Source organism: Galeopterus variegatus, unplaced genomic scaffold (genome assembly GCF_000696425.1).
Source record: "Galeopterus variegatus unplaced genomic scaffold, G_variegatus-3.0.2 Scaffold285, whole genome shotgun sequence".
Classification (NCBI taxonomy): Eukaryota; Metazoa; Chordata; class Mammalia; order Dermoptera; family Cynocephalidae; genus Galeopterus; species Galeopterus variegatus.
In genome coordinates, this window is record NW_007726396.1 from 659,551 (window position 1) to 665,059 (window position 5,509).

Below are 5,509 nucleotides of genomic sequence, written 5' to 3' on the forward strand. Positions count from 1 at the left end.
CGTCAGTCAAGGCCATGCACCGTAGGGCGCCGCTCCAAGCTGACTTCTAGTAGTTCCTGAGGCAGAGTGGGGGGGGGGGCACGGACGGGAGGAGAAACAGAGGCGTTACCGAAGGCGAAGGCGTACGCCACCTCACCTCCACTCCCTTTTCTAGCTCAGGAGACTTCTCAAAGAGCCTGTTTCTGCCTAGGGCGCCGGGGATTGGGAAGGGAGTGGGGAACAGAGCCTGCGCAGCCGCCACCGTCCTGGAAGGACTGAGATACCCTCCCTTCCCCACCCACAGCCCTCGAGCCCCGCGCCCTCCCCGCCCACCCCTCCGGCAGCATCCTTCCTCTGCGCGCGCGCCAGATCCCAGGAGTGACGGCGGAGCTGGCCGAGGTTTTCCTTCCGCCCCAAAGTGGCTCCCTCCAGGCCAATGACACACAAAAGAATTTAAGTAGCTGTGCGTGCTGGCGCTGCCGCATCCCGCCCCCCTCGGGTGCCCCTCTCCCGGAACGCCTCCGTGAGGGTTCCCCACGTCAAAATCGTTAGCTCCCGGAAGGCAACCTGTCCCCGAAAACGAAACCGCCGCGTTCACATTGCCTGTCCCTAACTTCCCGGACCGCGCTATCCAGACGGAATGCGAGCCCCACAGAGAAATGCAACTCAGCCCAGGGAAAGTGGGGAGCTAGAGTGGACACAGCAGTCCCGGACCTTCCGGGCAGAGGCAGGGAGGGCAGCTCGCGGGGCGGGAGTCTCACGACCCACCGGAGTCCCCGCGGCACCGCACACCTTAGACACGGCCCGCGTCTGCAGCCACCAGCGCGCGCGCGCTCACGCGGGCCGGGCCACCCCGCGGTCATCCCCAGCCGCAGAAAGGCCAAGCCGTTCCGGAATCGGACGTAGCGGGGTGGAGCAGAGCGCAGAGAAAAGGAGGGGGGAGATGTAAGGGGGGGCGTGAGACCGCCCCGGAGCCGAGGCCACCCCAAAGGGGAGAGCAGGAAGAATGACAGGGAGACTCGGAGGGGGTGGGAAAGGAGGCGAAATGCAGCCGGTCCGGCCTCCTCCGGGCTGCTTCCAAATCACGTCGGCTCATCGCAGATTACCCCACTCAAATTAATGCCCACACGCAGACCCGCGCTAGATAGCAAGAAAGAAGTTTCCCTGACTACCGGCTCCCGCCCCTTTGCGCCGAGATAACTCGGAGATAAAGCTGAGCGCAGATAAGCCCTTCGAGGAGAGGAAAAGACACCAGTAGTCGGTCCGCGGTGTCCCGGGAACCTGGGAGCCGCTACAGCCCGCCCGGAGGGAAGGAGGGAGACACCCACGGAGCCAGCCGCGGCCCGGAGAGGGCCGGAGAGTCGGAGGCCGAGGGGCCCGCGACCGGTAGGGGCGAAGGTGAGGAGAGCCAGGAGAGCGAGCGAGGGAGGAAGCAGCCGAACCTCGGACGGGCGCTGCGCATGGAGAACGGCGACGGCGGAGGGTGCTCCCGGGCGCGGAGAGAGGCCGAGGGCGCCGGCGGGCGAGCGCGAGTCCTGGATCTGCGCGGCGCTGCCGGTGAATAAAAAGGAGAGAGGAGGCGCCTCTTACCGCTCCGCCGGAAAACTGCAGCCTGCGCTCCTGATTGGACTCACCGAGCCCTAAACAAACAGCGCTCGCCGAAGGGTGCCAGGCTGTGGGTCGGAACTGCGCTCTGCGAGCAGCTGGGCGCTGGAGGTGAAGAGGAGGAGGAGGAGGAGGGATCGAGGGGAGGAGAGAAAAGAGGGTGGGGAGGGGACGGCGAGGGGGAGGGGAGCGCGCCGCCCTGGCAGACAATGAGCGCCGCGCAGCCTGCGGGCGTGAGCTGAGCGGACAGCGCCGTCCACGGGGAGGGGGCGCAGAGCCCAGGGACGCCGGAGGAGGGGCGGAGGCGACAGGACGCCCGACCTGGTTGGCGACCCACACCCACCCAGCCGCGGAGCACCTTCCCGGGCCCCAGTTACACACACAGTCCCACGGGGTGGAGGAAGGAGCCCCGACACGGGACGAGTCAGCTGTGCACAGCCCCGCGCCGCCGCCGCGGCGGGAATGGCGCGCCAGCTCCAGGGTCAGCGCGCCCCCTAAATGAGGGGGGAAAGTGATTCGCCCCGCTGGCCCTCTCCTCTCCTCTCTCCACGTGAATTGAGCTTTTTGCTCCGCAGTTGTGTGTGACCAAAGTTAAGCTTTCCGCGACCCTATCTCGGGATGCTAGAGCTCAGGTCGTAGTGGCTGTCGGGGATAGGGCTCCCACAATCTGGGAAAGAAGCAAGCCAGGTGCCCAGCACCCTAGCTCTGCCCTGCTCTTAAAATGTATACTAAATTCCTGGGTAGTCTGGGGAAGTTCACGACGACATTCCCCAGCTGACCTTTGGGAATAGTTAATTCGGGTCGTCGCATACGAAAGGTTAGTCTATGAAGTGCCCGGGAAGGAAAAGGGCTTCCACATCAGTCGGTCCGGGGACGCTCTCCGAGTTTTGATGTCCCGTTTGCTTTCCCTAGAGAACTTCAGGTAAGTCACAGATAAGTCTTTGGAAGGGGTTCAGGGGGGCCGGTCACCTTCCCTGGATCCGGCGCGAAATACCGCTTCCCCACCCCCACTCACACATACACACCCCTTCTTCGCTCCCTCCAAACGGTTATCACAACTGTGTACAAACTGAGACGGTCTTTAGTGGGCAAAGGGACTGGAAATGAACGTCGCGGGGTTATCCGAGCCGATCTGTCAGCAGTGAGTCCCGCGGCCGCAGGCTCGTCCGCTGCAGGAGCCGTGATGTATGTCTCGCTCCCTTTCACTCACAAAAGGGATTTCTTCCGACAGACGTGGCCCCAGAAGGCTGCCGAGAGAGAATTTAACTGGAGCAGGAGGAGTTTTGTGGGAGTGTATACACTTTTTACCTCCCAGGTAAATCGAAGTAAATGATTTTCTAAAGGTCAGTCTCCTTGAAAGCGTTTGGGCTCTAGTTTTTTTTTATTTATTTTATTTTTATTTTTGTGTTTTTCCAGTTGGGGAAGGGAGAAGAGCCTAGGCAGAACTGAACAGGGATAGGTAGGTGCATTGTAAAATATGGTTTCGAGAGACTGTGAGACCATCGTGAGACTGTGTGTTTCCTCTCAACAAAACTGAGAGTTGTGAACGTGTGGATCCTGGGGGGAGAAGGGGACAGGGCTTGGCAGTGCGGGGGAGGGGGCGCGGAATCCAGGAAGTTGGCGAGAATTCTTCTTTTTTCATTCTTCGTTGTAAATTGCTGCTTAACACTTCTGAATTTTAAATTGCTACTGAGAAGGTCCATAAACCGTTCTCGTCCAATTTAGTCACTTTTATTACATTCCTCTTTGCCTCCCCCAATCACTGCAGCGGCTCCCAGTTTCAGCGTGGCTGCATTTCGGACAGGCTGAAAGTAGAAAACTCTGGAATGGAGAGATTGATGACTGGAGCAGGATCCAGGGGCTTTAAATTTTAACCTGAGTTCGATCGAATGCAACTTACCAAAAGAGATTGCTCGGCGTCCACGGGCCACTCAACTCCCTCCAGGGCTTCGAATGCTTTGCTTTTGGTTCTTTCGTGAGTTTCCGACAAAATGTTTAAGTGGGCTGGGTTTTGCAGAAACCATTTGTAAGCAGTTACGGAAATGTTGTAAACATTTGATTTCCTTTGATCCAATTGTTTTGAAATAATATTTTTTACGTTTGCTATTAAAAAGCATTTTTTTAAAGTTCATATCTTATTTGCTAAAAATAAATGTTTTGGCTAAGTTTGCCTTAAGGCTGTGAACGGCCTCCAAGCCTGAGTCCCAAGGAGATCGAGCCCCGGCGCGAGCCTAATTTCTGTCCTATATGTTTCCTTATATTTGCAAGTACAAGGGTGTCCGTGTGGATTTCCTTGGACAATAACTAACCCTCCAGAGAACTGCTTTTCCCGAAGCCCCGCAGCCACGTTGGAAGGGCGCGATGGCGCGGGCCGCTGGGACAGAGGTGAGCTGCAGGACGGACATTAACCGATTCGACAATGTTCGGGCTCTAAGGGCTCGATAAGAGCCCTGGCATTTTATTCCTCAGACTCCCAATCTCTTTTTGATAGTGCCCAAAAAAAAGGGGGGGAAAACAGATATTGCTCCTTTTCAGGGTCATTTTTTTTTTTTTTGACTAGTTCTCCAACCAAACGAGGGAAAGGGTAGTGAAATGTTTTTCAAGTCAGTTAATCTAAAAATAATACAAAACTGTTTAACCCGTAGCATTAATTCAGACAGAAAACCAGGCTGCCTGCCCCCTCCAGTTTGCCGTTTTCCCATCGCGTGGCGTTTGTTGTTCGGAACAATACCTTGGGAAAGAGCACGGTTTGAAAGCCACCCCCCACGGGCCCCGGACCCCGCGCGCTGAGCTTCCTCGGTGCGTCCCAGCTGGTCTGGAGAGCCAGACAGGATAGGGGGTGCGGAGTGAAGAGGCGCACCCTGAACTGAGGAGACACCCAAGAGCTGGAGAAGGCCCACAATGCCCCAAGTAGACAGGCAGGTTCTTACAAGTTCTTGTTTTCTTCCTGTCCCCCCCCCCTTAATTAAACTTTATTTATTTGTTTATTTTTAATTTCCTTTCCCCCGCGCCTGTCTTCTCTTTCGGGATTTGCTCATCTTGAACGAAACCGTTTCTCTCGGGGTTATTTAGACCCAAAGAGCGGGCCCTGCGGAGCTATCCGCCCTGCTCATTCTCCGAGGGGGCTGGCTCCGGGGCGCGGCCTGTCCCCAGGGCTGATTTATTTGGGCCGCGCCGCACCCCTATTCGCGATCCGAATCCTGCCAGAATCCAGCAGCCGATTGGGCAGGGGGCGGGGGCTTTGCTGCCAAACGGGAAGGGGTGTTTGGGGACCCAGTAGTGCGCTGCTTCCGGAGAAGCGGCGAGACCCCGGCAAGGAGCCGCGTCACCGTACACCTTTACCCCGCAAACTTGAGTTCATTATATTGTCATTTCACCAAGTTCCTGACTGCTCCGGGGACGCTTCAGAGAGAAAAAGAATACAATTTCCGACTTAAAACACAGTTTTAACTTTAGATCTTTTAAAACCAGATTTATGAGGCCTCCCCGCTTCATACCATATTTCTTCCTGTCCCGGGGACGCTTTCACCCAAGGACACCGGGTCACCTCGGCGCCTCCCAACCCCCGCCAGCCTCCGGGCTCAGTAGCCGGGTCCGGGCGGTGTGTCCCCCCATTCAGCAGCCGTCGTCCAGCGCGGGCCATCGATCAGATTCCTGACAGGGGTTTTCTTTCTTTTTTAAAAACTTAATTCTTGTAAAGCCAAAAATACTCTTTAGAAAAGTCAGGTGCCGGCGCGGAAGCGCAAAGGTCGCCCCAACCGGCTCTCCGGCTGCCCGGCCCCTCTTTCCGCCTCCGGCCACTTCGGGGAAGGACCTCGCCGGGGTCCGCGGGCGGTCGGGATCGAGTCCCCGGCCCGGCGGCCCCTCGCCCGGCGCAGCCCCTCGCCCGGCGCAGCCCCGGGCCGACCCCCGCGCGCCGCCGGCG

The 5,509-nt window shown here is 57.9% G+C and overlaps 1 long non-coding RNA gene across 1 annotated transcript; it reads left to right on the forward strand.

The window, feature by feature from the left end:
- The first annotated feature begins 3,013 nt into the window (after nt 1-3,013).
- Nucleotides 3,014-4,568, forward strand: LOC103585920. Its single transcript, XR_550111.1, has 3 exons — nt 3,014-3,559; nt 3,853-3,969; nt 4,230-4,568. It is a non-coding gene; the product is annotated as an uncharacterized LOC103585920 (long non-coding RNA).
- Nucleotides 4,569-5,509: the final 941 nt, after the last annotated feature.